The sequence below is a fragment of the Oratosquilla oratoria genome, chromosome 12 (genome assembly GCF_046742065.1).
Source record: "Oratosquilla oratoria isolate Oo_2021 chromosome 12, ASM4674206v1, whole genome shotgun sequence".
NCBI classification, from domain to species: Eukaryota; Metazoa; Arthropoda; class Malacostraca; order Stomatopoda; family Squillidae; genus Oratosquilla; species Oratosquilla oratoria.
In genome coordinates, this window is record NC_134788.1 from 44285476 (window position 1) to 44297776 (window position 12301).

The window sequence follows — 12301 nt, forward strand, 5'->3', positions numbered from 1 at the left end:
CCTATCCAATAGCTCTCTTGCCATCCACATTTAAGAGGGAGACCAAGAAGGAGGTGGATGGATGGGAGTGAAAGGAGTATTGGATGTAAGAAGAATGTTGTGTAGTACTGAGCAAGGAAGACAGAATGCCATAAGTAGGAGTGAAGTGAGAGATAGACTGTAGGTGGATGAGGGACGAATGGCATGGCTCCAAGGGATGTTCTTGTCTGATCCATTGATTTTCTGAGTGGATGAGGAGGGGGGTGGGCGTCATATAATATAGTGCTGTGGGTAAAGTAGCATTGGTTGTCAACCCCTGCTGTGGAAGTTCTGTCTTCCTCCATTGCCTTCCTTTGACCTGAACATGAGAGCCTAAGGTAGGAGACGTAATTAGTGGGCTTCGGATGTGTGTGGGGCGGGTATTTGATTTTACACAGCCACCATTGTAAGGGAAGGAAGGTCCATTGGTATGTACAAGTATGTGTAGATATGAAGTTGTTTTATGCTATGTCTAACAGATGCTCACTGACTGAGCAAGAGGGAGCGTCACTACTTGTGGCAGAGGTCAAGGTGACGGCAATTCAAACCCTGCCACCAGTTAGTTGTGCCAAGGGTGTGGAACATTAAATAGGACCATACTACAAAGTCTTCTATAAGGAGTACCATCCTAGCTTCCCAATAAGGGGGGAGTTCACAAAGTTAAACAAAATCAGTCATCTATTTCTCTACCAAGGGTTCCACCCCCATAATTATATGGAAGGTAGCCAGCCAAGGCATGCTCCCACTCCCACTCATTCCACTCCCATCCACCACCACCCATATTTTGGTTTTAATGTGGTCAAGTACCGAGATGTCATTAACTGCCAGGATGAAATTCCATCACTAAGTATTCTCAGATAACAAAGAAATAATGCTGTATGTATGGATGTGCCGATTTTTTTTTTTTTTTTATTTTTTTTTTTTTTGTGCTGATGCCAATGCCGATTCCTATTCACTCTTAGTTGCCAATGCCAATTCCACTTGATATAATTATGGTGTATCAGTTTTTAATATAAAGTAATAAAGATATGATTTTTACTTGCATCATAATCTCTGCAGATTTATATCCGCCAGTTGTTGTGCTGTTGGATCCTGATGATTGAGTGAAGTTAATGAAGTGCTTATTGATTGACCACTTTATGATTATCAATGTATGGTTGTATAATTTTCTATCGGTTGAAAAAGAGGTAAACATTACCTGTTTCATAGATTTTGATGTAACTACTAACTTCAAGTAACTTGATTCATTTAATGGATGGTTTTAATAAAGCACATGTACAGAGTGTAAACTGCATCAATCCATTTCTTAATCCTCAATCCTAACTTAATAGTAAAGACTAAACCTAACTCAGTCTCTATAATAATTGACACATGGAATGCGGGAAACAGCCAAAATAATTTTTTTTTTTTTTTTCAAAAGCCGTGTCTGTTTTGTTCCATAAAGGAACATTTTTTTTTTCTCTCTCTTTCTCTCTGCACCAATTCAAGGAATCCAAGTCACATGGTTCCAGTGGGAGGGAGCAAAATTGATCAACTTTGCTTTGTAATGTTAGAATAGATGAAGATATTCTTTTTTTCTTCTTCTTTGGAGTTTCACATGTCCAAATTTGACTCCTGTGATTGCGAACTTGAAAACAAATCATCTAAACATGAGTCAAAGTCATAGCTGTCATTGTCTAAAAGTGTAAAGATGTATTGTTATGTGTTTACTTGTCAAAATACATCAAAAAATTCTTTATAAATGATTCATTTGGCCATAAATTGCTGCAAAGCGGGAGTAAATCCGTCTGCCAATTTTTCGAATATATAAGCAGGTAAAATTGATGTCCATGGACGCCTGGACGATTTACTCCCATATTACTCTCACTTAATTTCTGTTGTAGAAACATTGCTGTTTCAAAATATATATATATATATATTTAGTTTAATTTTATGTAAGAAATACAAAAATGAAATTAAAAATCAATATAATTTGCTCTACTATTTACTGCCATCTTAAAAGTTTCTCTGGTCGCATGCCTTCCTGTCTGCAGATCTGCACAATATTTTCGAAATGTGTGTTATGGCACTAGACAGCAGTGTAGGTTTACACTACCACAACATATTCCTAGCCACCTCAATCCCTACGGTTGTGATGCTATGTGCTAAGCCATGATTATTTGGTAGTGGTGTCTCATATAGCATATAATATGCTGCATGGCCCTATGCAACAATGAATAATAGGTGAATTACTGAATTGGCATCATCATCGGCAAAATATTGCCGATGCCGAGTCCCTTTCTAAAAAAAGGAATGCTGATTCTCGCCTATGCTGATTCACCAAAAAAAGTGCTGTTTCTTGCCTATGCCGATTAATCAGCACACCCCTAGATGTGTGTAGCAGTATCAGCTAATGAGTAAAGAACATAAAATAGTATATTGCTGCAACAGAATTAATTTGTGTGTACAGGAGTATTAGATGAAGTAATTTTTTTTTTTTTTTTTTTTATCAAACAGGAGCCAACTTCTGTATTATCATGCTTCATACATCATTGTACAACATGGAAAGTATTTTAGGTTCCAAGGATGAACCATTTGAACTGCAAATGGAACATGTATGTATGCATCATTTTGCTCGCATTATAGCCAGCTCATCTTTTGTAATTGAACAGAATGAATAGAGAGAAGAAGAAAAAAAGATCTAATGTTAGATTATTCTCCCCAGGTCTGAGGCAGTCAGGAATCCTTTTCACCACATTTGATAAACTCAAGAGGGTTGGTGCATCACATCTTGGTTTGACTGGCATTATCATATATATTTTTTCATTTAACATACTTTACATCATGTGTGAGAATCACAGCTTATGAGTACCTGCTTTTATGCACATGCTTCCTCAATAAGCGAGGCTTGGGAACAGTGTGGCTGGAGTATAAGTACAGTATATAATCTCATAACTAATTTTGATAGACTAATTTACCCATTGACATTTGTTGTAGTTTTCTGCTTGTAATATTTATTTTCACTGATATTCAGTGCTGCCACCAAGTATTCCCTCTTGGATCATAAGAGACGAGAAAAATGGGACGGGAAATGGGACCAGGCATCCTTCTCCCTGTAGCCCCACAGGGGATATTCCTAAAAAAAAAGTAAAGGTATAAAAAGGTCAGGGGTTTTTCCAACCAGCACCCTAAGGTTGGAAATGGATGTGGTACAGATGAGAGTAAAAGGGAAGAGATCGGTAGTATGTTTGTGATAGGAAAGATGGATGTGTTGGCTTTGAGTGAAACTAAGTTGAGAGGGAGGGGTGAGTGTGAGTTTGGGAGTGTAGTTGGGAGGTTCTCAGGAGTGAAGAGAGGGCGAGGGAGAGAAAGGGTGGCTATACTAGTAAGTGAAGAGATAAGTAAACGTGTAGTGGAGTGGAAGGAGGTTTCTTCAAGGTTAATGTGGATGAAGGTGAAACTGGGAAAGGAGATGTGGGTTTTTGTAAGTGCATATGGGCCTGGTAGTGAGAAGAGCATAGAGAAAAGATAGGCTTTTTGGATGGATTTAAATGAGTACATAGAGGGATTAGGGAGGAACGTCAATGTAGTAGTATTGGGAGGCCTTAATGCTAGGGTAGAAAATGAACCAATTGACAGAGTGGCTGGGAAATGTGGGGTTCCAGGAAAGAATCGTAGTGGAGAGTTGATGGTGGACATGTGTCTATAAAGAGAGTTGATGATAGCAAATACAGTGTTTCAGAAGAAAGTCAAGCTTAAGTACACATGGGAGAGGGTGGTGGATAGAAGGGTGGTAGATAGAGCGTTAATAGACTATGTAGTGGTAGATGGGAGTATAATAGGAAGAGTTAAGGATGTACATGTTCTAAGGGGAGAGAGTAGGGGAATATCAGATAATTTTTTGGTGGAAAGTAAGTTGAGAGTGGAGGATAGATGGAGAAAGAGGAAAAGGACAAAATGTAGGAAGGTGCTTAGAGTGAACTCCTTAAATGAAAAGGAAAAGGAGAATGAGTACAAGAAGAAGCTGAAGGAGGAGTGGGAGGGAGTGAAGGATAGAGTAGAGCTAGGAATGGGGATGGTTCAAGGAGGGAGTCACAAAATGTGCAAAAATAGTGTGTGGAACAAGGACGGGAGGAAATAGGAAGGGTAGTGAGTGGTGGGATGAGGAAACGAAGAAGGTTGTAGAAGAGAAGAAGCGAGCTTCCACAGATTGGTTACAAAATAGGACAAGGGAGTCATATGAGAGGTACAAAGAAAAGAGAAGAGAAGTAAAGCACAAGGTAAAGGAGGCAAAGAGGAGAGCAGGTGTGAAATGGGGTAAGAGTATGGCAGAAAATTTTGAAAGCAATAAAAAGGTGTTTTGGAAGGAAATTAAGAGAGGAAGAGGAGGCGAATCAAGTAGAGAAGAAAAGGTAAAAGGTGCAGATGGAGAGATGATAATGGAAGAGAAGGCAGTAAGGGGAAGATGGGCAGAATATTTTAGGGAGTTGCTAAATGTGAAGGAGGATAGGGAGGGAAAGATAGTTGCAGTAGGAAGTGCTAAGAAAATGACCGTGATGAGTGAGGAAAATGAAGGAGAAATAAGGAAGGATGAAATGAAGGCAGTTGTTAAGATGAAGAGAGCAGGTAAGGCACCTGGTCTGGATGGAAGCCAAGCAGAATGTCTAAAAAAAGGAGGTACAGTGATGGTGGACTGGCTGGTGAGGTTATTTAATGTTTGTTGGAGATAGGGTAGAGTACTGGAGGACTGGAAAAGTGCCTGTATAGTTCCACTTTACAAGGGAAAAGGGGATAAGTGTGAGTGTAGTAGTTTCAGAGGGATTAGCTTGTTAAGTGTAGTTGGGAAGGCTTATGGGGGGATCTTGATTGAGAGGATTAGGAGAGGAACAGAGGGAGTGATTGGTGAGGAACAGTGTGGATTTAGGACAGGTAGAGGTTGCATAGATCAGATTTTTGTGGTAAGACAGATATGTGAGAAAGCAATAGGAAGAGGTAAGGATTTTTTTTTTTTGTTTTTTTTTTTGGCTTTTATGGATCTGGAAAAGGCTTATGATAGGGTAGACAGGAAGGCACTGTGGGAGGTATTGCAGATATATGGGATAGGAGGAAAGCTTCGAGGAGCTGTCAAGAGTTTTTATGAGAGTAGTAGAGCATGTGTCAGGAATAGAAATGGAGAGAGTGAGTGGTTCGAGGTAAAGGTGGGACTTCATCAGGGATGTGTTATGTCGCCCTGGCTGTTCAACTTATACATGGATGGAGATAAGTGGGAGGTGAGCCAGCTGTTGTTTGTGGATGACACTGCGCTTGTGGCAGGATCAGAGGAGTAATTGAGGAAGTTGGTGACAGAGTTTGGTAGAGTGTATGAAAGAGGAAAATTGAAGATAAATGTGGGTAAAAGTAAGGTGATGAGATGTACAAGGGGTGAAAGTGGCAGTAGACTGGAAGTGAGCATTAAGGGAGAGCGACTAGAGGAAGTGAATAGTTTTAGATATTTGGGTGCAAATGTAGCAGGAAAAGGTGGAGTGGAGGTGGAGGTAGAATGTAGATTGAGAGAAGCGAGTAAATGCCTTGGTGGATTAAAAAGTGTAATGAGAAATAGACATTTGGGAATGGATGCTAAGAGGAGATTGTATGAAGGAGTGATTGTGCCAACAGCACTGTATGGGGCAGAAACATGGAACATAAGAGAGGAAGAGAGAAGGAGTTTGAATGTGTTTGAGATGAGGTGTCTGAGAAGTATGATGGGGGTTACTAGGCTGGATAGAGTGAGAAATGAGGAGGTGAGGAGGGGAATAGGAGTGGAAAGGGAGCTGGGAGATAGGGTTGATGAAAGAGTATTAGGATGGTTTGGACACTTGGAAAGAATAAGTAAAGAAAGACTAGTAAAAGAGGTACGGAAGGCAGATGTGGAGGGAGTGAACATGATGGGGCGACCTAGGATGAGATGGATGGATGGGGTGAAAGGGGCTTTGGGGAAGAGGGGAATGTCTGTTGAGGAAGGATGGAGAGGACAGAAGTTGGGTGAATGGTTGTATATGGATGATGTTGTGATGCATGAGGTGGAATGGGTGGAGGGATGGGGGGTGAGGAAGTATGTGTGAGAAAAATTTGACGCAGCCTGAAGGGATTTCTCCCCGACTTCTCCTTTTCTGCATGAGGGGATGGAGAGGGTGGGTCGCCGATTTAATGAAGTGGCCTTGCTGTGGATGTGCTGTGTCTTGCGACACTGCTTCTGACCCAGGGATGACCCATCATCCAGGAGGTGTCAAGATAAGAGGGAGGGTAGAGGGTGGAAGGGAGTGGAGTGTATTCAGGGTTGGAATGGGTGTGAATGGTTTTTATGCCTTTTTCTTTTTGGCTACCTCCTTTGTAAGGGGGAAAAAGCCTTTGGTATATGTATGTATGTACAAGGGATACCCAAAGTCAAAGGCATAAATCCACTCCCACCCATTTCATCCCCACATACTCCACTCCCATCCACAACCCCTCCCTCCCTCCCTTCCTCTTTTCTTGGCTCCTCATGGATGATGGGTCATCCCTGCATCTGACCCACTGCCCTGGGTCAGAAGCAATGTAGCAAGACACAGCACATCGACAGGCGACACCCCCTCATGCAGAAAATGAGAAGACGAGGGGAAATTCCTTTGGGCTGCATCAAGATATCATTCACACACATTCTCTCACCCCCCCCCACCCACTCCTTTCCATGCATCACAGCATCATCCATACACAAACATTCTCTCTTCACCCTGTCTTCTGTCTTCTCCCTTGCTTCCTCAACAGACATTCCCCTCTTTCCCAATGCTCCTTTTACCCCATCCATCTTATCCTTGGCCATCACCCTCTCATGTTCACTCCTTCCACACCTCTTTTACTAATCTTTCTTCACTCATTCTTTCCATGTGTCCAACAAACCATCCCAACACTCTTTCATCCACCCCATCTCTCCTTGTTTCTCACTCTATCCAGCCTTGTCACCCCTACCATATTTCTCACGTGTTTCATCTCAAAACACATTTAAGTTCTTCCTCTCTTGTGTTCCATGTTCCTGCCCCATACAATGCTGTCAGCAAAATCACCCCTTTATACAATCTCCTCTTAGCATCCATTCCCATACGTTTATTCAGGTAGCAGTACATTGCCAAAAACATATCCCTTCTTGAAAATCTTCATGCAAGAGACCCATCCTACACTGACTGACGAGTGGTCACAGATGCAGATATATTCAACTGTGAATCATTTTTTGATGCTCCACCACCATTTTATGTTATGACACATGCAAAAAACAAAAAATCGAAATTCAACCTATGCCAGCATTTGAGCTAAACACTGGGCTAACAATTTACGGGTTAAGCTGTTATTAGACAACATCCAACATATGTTAAAGCAACTTGGTGCCTCCCCACACACACACACAAAGAATAGGTCTTAAAAAAATTATTAATGTACTTGCTAATTGTTACTGACCCCATCTCCCAACTCCATTTCCACCCCACTCTCCTCATCTCGTTTCTCATTCTATCCAGCCTAGTAACCCCTATCATACTTCTCAGGTACCTCATCTCAAACACAGAATTATGAAAGGGGTGGAAATTCTCGATAGAGACGACTTGTTAGAGTGAGACAGAAGAGAAACAAGAGGACGCGAAAAGAAACTAAAGAAGGACAGTTACAGAAGAGACCTGAAAAAGAATAGCTTCCCACATAGAGTGATTGATGTCTGGAACAAACTAAAGGGAGAAACAGTGAGTGCCAAAACTGTACACGATTTTAAGAATAAACTGGATGCGGAGAAATACGCAAACGGGTCACTACAAGCATAGCTCTCGTCCCGTAAAATACAATTGGGTCAATACAAACTCCTCCTCTCTAGTGTTGCATGTTTCAAGCCCATACAGTACCGTAAAATTAAGAATACTTAGAGTAAAAGAAAAAAATGATTGAAGATGCTACATACAGTATATTACAAAGTTATAAAACAACTGATGAATTGATGTATCCACTGGTGTCCTCCTTCTTTAGCTGCTCACACAGTTCAAGCAGCTGTGTTGTTCCTGTAACTTCTGGAGGAGCTGCAGATAATTCTTCCTGCAAACAGAATTTTTTTTAAGAGTTTTGCTCAAGAGTTTTGTCATAACAAATGAAATCTTAACGAAATGGGGAATGGATGAAACAGTTCAAATATGACAAAATTGGGATAAATCATAGTAGATTTACATATGAGCAGAAACAGCTATGCAAGTTTTAGCAATAAAAATACAAACTATATGGCTCTGTACAAAAAAAAAAAAAAAAAAACACTTTCAACACTACGTCTACCGTGCAATAATGACTATTTTTAGTACCAACACTATCAGACAAGAACCTTTGAGTGACTTATGGGATAAACCAATGAACATAACTAGCTTCCAAAGAGAGAACCAAGAACACATTGACAGATTGCACTATCAACCTCGTCAATACAAGTCGAATACTCATGCACAGCTTCCTGACTGATATACGATGATGCATCACAATACACTCATTATAAGATATAAAATTATGGCTGTAATGCTTGTTCTCTTCTACCCTGAATGTGGATAACTACAGAAAACAAGATCAAGTCTGTCCACAGAATACATGGGGTCACTCAGTTACAACTACAAAATAGATATAATCAGGACCCTGACACCAGTATCCTCATATACATGCTCATGCCTCATGATGCCAACACCAGCGTCATTGTATGCTAATTGTTAATCCCGTTAACACTGGCACACATTACAGGATCTTATCCAAGGAAACACATGGGTATTTTATACCTAAGAGGCTCCCAAGTACACTCCATAGTAGAGGCTTTCATTTGAATGGAGTTTGCACTGGAGATAGACAAGAATATATCTTACCCAAACCCTGCATGAGTGTCTGAAATTATTCTGTACAAATCTTCCAAGTCCACCATGGCCAACATTTCCGAACAAGTTATTACTTTCACATGACAATTATCATCATCTGGCAATCAAAATAGGTTCTCAAGAACTACCTTTAACCATTACCTGCATCACTTTACCAGAAACTACAAACACTCCCACTTGATATACACCTGTTATTACTACTTTGGCTACCTCTCTTGTGAGGGGGAAAAAGCTCCTGAACTACTTACAGCTGGGAAAGTGACTGTGTTGACCGCTGGGTGTTGATGCGTCCATGGTTGTCCAGGGTCCCCTCTAGTATTGATGGGAAGTCTGTGTGTTGATATTTGCAGAGACACTCCACTGGGTACCCTCATCACCCACACATGTACTCGACCCATTTTGCAACTAGCTCCTCCCCATTCAGGTCATGGGTGTTTCTATACTCCTCTCCTCCATTTACTGAAACCATAGATCTAAATAGTAATATGCCACAAGTAGAAAAAAAAATAATGACATTAATAATAAATCCATAAACAAATTATCAAGATTATATATTTTAGATACATTTTCTTTAAAAGTATGTCTCAGTCATAATCAAATTGTAAATTGATTTATTGGTTTGCTCAATTACTATGCTGCAGGACAAGTGGGGTGCAGGGCAATGTTCCTTCTAAGCTGTGTGCATGTGCATGCACACACGTTTTACAAATAGTACACAAAGGAAAAGATATGTGCACACAAGGTTTTCAAGATGAAATTGAAATTTTCTAATTAAAGAAATTAATTGTAAAATTTCATAACAATTTAAAACAAAAACAAAAAATTGATTTTGAGATTTTGTCAATTTCATAAAATCACATGTCTTGAGATCCTCTGTACTGTGTTCTGCAGTCAGTATGGTGACCCACATAAGTACACACATACTTTACAAAGAAGGAAAAATTTTCACACAACCAAATTTCTGTGCTCTTTCACAGCAAAGAATTAAGAGGGAACATTGGTGTGGGGGCAGGCTTTTAGAAGTGAATTCTCTGCGAATGTCATTAGATATAAAATCTTTAATTCAGGCTAACACCAGTAAATTTTATTCAGCTAAGAAGAACTCCAGCTCTTCAAAGGGAAGTAAATTATATCTTTCAATAATGCAGGTAACAGTGTTTTTGTTACAAGGAATTTGGGTGAGAGCTGTTACCGTACCAGGAGTATTAGGGTCTTAGGTTTGCCACTGCTACAGGTGTGGGGCCCTCATGCTGTACAAGGTTCCTGAGTTTAAGCTCCAATGTAAAAGAGGCTACTACCTGTTGCAAAAGTCAAACTTACAGTACTCTGCTTTGATGCAAGGTGATCGATGCCTCCGAGGTTTTAGGTACACCACCACGCCAGGGTTGTTGTTGGCAAAGTTGATCAAATCCTTCTCGATATAATCTCTACGATAAAACAAAAAATGTCTGCAGTGAATGATATAAAGAAATATGGGATCACATGAAGAATCGTCACCCCAGTCTTCGACAGGGTGACAATTCTTCACGTGGGCCATCCTGGGTTTACGATTCTTCGGTTGTATTATAAGTTGATAACAATAAGCATAACCCTCATTCAACCTAACCTAACGAAATTTTTATTCCACTGTTGATATTTGGCATACTGGGGTGACAATTCTTCATGTGCCCCGAAAAATGTAGCATTTGCAAAACTTGTTTGTCCATATTGGATGGAGGCTGTTACTGGATGCCTCAAGACCATGGGCAGCGAAAAAAAATACACGGGAGCGACGAGCGATTTCGCTCGAGAAAGTTCCAATGTCGCTCTTGCAAATCCAATAGCGGGAACGACCCCCCACCCCCAAAATAATCGCTCCCGCGGAAAGATTCAACGTTTTTCATGCATTATCCATCATTTGGCAATCCCTGAATCCCATCACCATTGATGAAAGGATCAGAGCAAACACAACTTACCCGTGATCAACCATTGCATTATCAATCGATATCATAAACGCAACGCATCCATCAACTCTAATTTGTTGATGTACATACGTATGTGTACGCGGTATAGCTGCTAGAGTTCAATGGCTTATCTAGCCTAGCTTCGTATCAACTGCATGCGCGCGTATACTAGTATATATTGACTGGACTCTACACGACTATCGTGCTACATAATGTCGCTAGTTGCGAATTGCATGGTATCTGTATGCAGGGAAGTTCATTGGTTGCATGCAGCTAGCTGCCCAATCAACGCGCTGACTACATGTACAATGCACCATACCCAATACCACATCACCGCATGCATACGTACACTATACATATGCAAACTCGCTCGAGGCCTAGGAGGGAAACTGGGAAATCCCATTTATAACCTCGTTCGCGTATTTATGAGAAAACAAAATAGAATGAAATGTTTGGTTAGTAATTGAAAGTATACATATACATATACCAAGGCTTTTCCCCCTTACCAGGGAGGTAGCCAAAAAGGAAAAGGCATAAAATCATTCCCACCCATTCCATCCCCGAAAACACTCCACCCTCCCTCCCATCTTAGCACCTCCTAGATGACGGGTCATCCCCGCACCCTGTCCACTGCCCTGGGTCAGAAGCAGTGTCGCAAGACACAGCACATCCACAGCAAGGCCGCTTCATTAAATCGACGACCCCCCTCTCCGTCCCCCCATATAAAGGAGAGGACGGGGAGAAATCCCTTCAGGCTGCGTCAAAATTTTGCTCACACACACTACCTCACCCCCCATTCTCCCGTCCATTCCACCTCATGCATCACAATATTTTCCATATACAACCATTCTCCATTCACCCCTGTCTTCTGTCCTCTCCCGTCCTTCCTCAACAGACATTCCCCTCTTCCCCAAAGCCCCCTTCACCCCATCCATCCATCTCATCCTAGGACGTCCCCTCATGTTCACTCCCTCCACATCTGCCTTCCATACCTCCTTTACTAGTCGTTCTTCACTCATTCTTTCCATGTGTCCAAACCATCCCAATACTCTTTCATCAACCCTATCTCCCAGCTCCCTTTCCACCCCTGTTCTCCTCCTCACCTCCTCATTTCTCACTCTATCCAGCCTAGTAACCCCCATCATACTTCTCAGACACTTCATCTCAAACACATTCAAGCTCCTTCTCTCTTCCTCTCTTATGTTCCATGTTTCTGCTCCATACAGTGCTGTTGGCACAATCACTCCTTCATACAGTCTCCTCTTAGCATCCATTTCCAAATTTATATTCCTCATTACACTTTTTAAACCACCAAGGCATTTACTCGCTTCTCTCAATCTACATTCTACCTCCACCTTCACTCCACCTTTTCCTGCTACATTTGCACCCAAATATCTAAAACTATCCACTTCCTCCAGTTGCTCTCCCTTAATGCTCACTTCCAGATTACTGCCACTTTCACCCCTT

General features: G+C 41.2%; 1 pseudogene; it reads right to left on the reverse strand.

The window, feature by feature from the left end:
* Positions 1–7254: 7254 nt before the first annotated feature.
* Positions 7255–12091, reverse strand: LOC143030723 (large ribosomal subunit protein mL43-like; annotated as a pseudogene).
* Positions 12092–12301: the final 210 nt, after the last annotated feature.